The sequence below is a fragment of the Nicotiana sylvestris genome, chromosome 7 (assembly GCF_000393655.2).
Source record: "Nicotiana sylvestris chromosome 7, ASM39365v2, whole genome shotgun sequence".
In the NCBI taxonomy this organism is placed as follows: Eukaryota; Viridiplantae; Streptophyta; class Magnoliopsida; order Solanales; family Solanaceae; genus Nicotiana; species Nicotiana sylvestris.
Window position 1 is genome coordinate 102,127,299 of NC_091063.1, and position 1,350 is coordinate 102,128,648.

A 1,350-nucleotide genomic window follows, 5' to 3' on the forward strand; every position below is an offset into this window, starting at 1 on the left:
AGTTTCCTTGGCTTGGCAGGCTATTATCGTCGCTTTGTGGAGGGGTTTTCATCGATCACAGCCCCTATGACTAGATTGACCTAGAAGGGTGCTCCATTTCAGTGGACGGAGGAGTGTGAGGCGAGCTTTTAGAAGCTTAAGACAGCTTTGACCATAGCCCCAATTTTGATACTGCCTACAGGTTTGGGGTCTTATACGGTCTATTGTGATGCCTCGAGGGTTAGCCTCGGAGCGGTGTTGATGCAGGACGGTAGGGTGATTGCCTATGCGTCCAGACAATTGAAGATACATGAGAAGAACTACCATATTCATGACCTTGAGTTAGCTGCCATTGTTCACGCCCTGAAGATTTGGCGCCATTATTTATACGGGGTTCCCTGTGAGGTTTATACTGACCATTGGAGCTTGCCGCATTTGTTCAAGCAAAAGGATCTAAATTTGCGCCAGAGGAGGTGGTTGGAGTTGCTAAAGGACTATGATATCACTATTTTGTATCACCCGGGCAAGGCTAATATGGTGGCCGATGCTTTGAGTCACCGAGCAGAGAGTTTGGGAAGTTTGGCTTATTTACCAGCATTAGAGAGGCCTATGGCGATCGATATTCAGGCCTTAGCCAGCCAGTTTGTAAGATTGGATCTTTTGGAGCCCAGTCGGGTCCTAGCTTGCGTGGTTACTCGGTTTTCCTTAATTGATCGTATCAGGGAGCGGCAGTATGATGACCCTCATTTGCTTGTCCTCAAGGACAAGGTCCAGCACGGTGATGCCATAGATGTGACTATTGGTGACGATGGGGTACTGAGGATGCAGGATCGGATTTGTGTACCCAGTGTTGATGGGCTGTGAGAGTTGATTCTAGAGGAGGCCCATAGTTCGCGATATTCTATCTATCCGGCAGCCGCGAAGATGTATTAGGATTTGAGGCAGCACTATTGGTGGAGGCAAATGAAGAAAGATATATCTGGATTTGTAGCTAGGTGCCTCAACTGTCAGCAGGTGAAATATGAGCACCAGAGACCAAGTGGGTTGCTTCAGCAGATAGAGATCCCGTAGTGGAAGTAGGAGTGGATCACTATGGACTTTGTAGTTGGACTCCCACGAACTTTGAAGAAGTTTGATGCTATTTGGGTGATTATGGATCGATTGACAAAGTCCGCTCATTTCATTCCTATATGTACTACTTATTCTTCGGACTGGTTGGCGGAGATTTATATCCGAAAGATTGTTCGTCTACATGGTATTCTAGTATCCATTATTTTAGATAGGGGTACCCGATTCTCATCATGGTTCTAGAGAGCCGTTCAACATGATTTGGGTACTCGGGTGGAGTTGAGTACAGCGTTTCACCCTCAG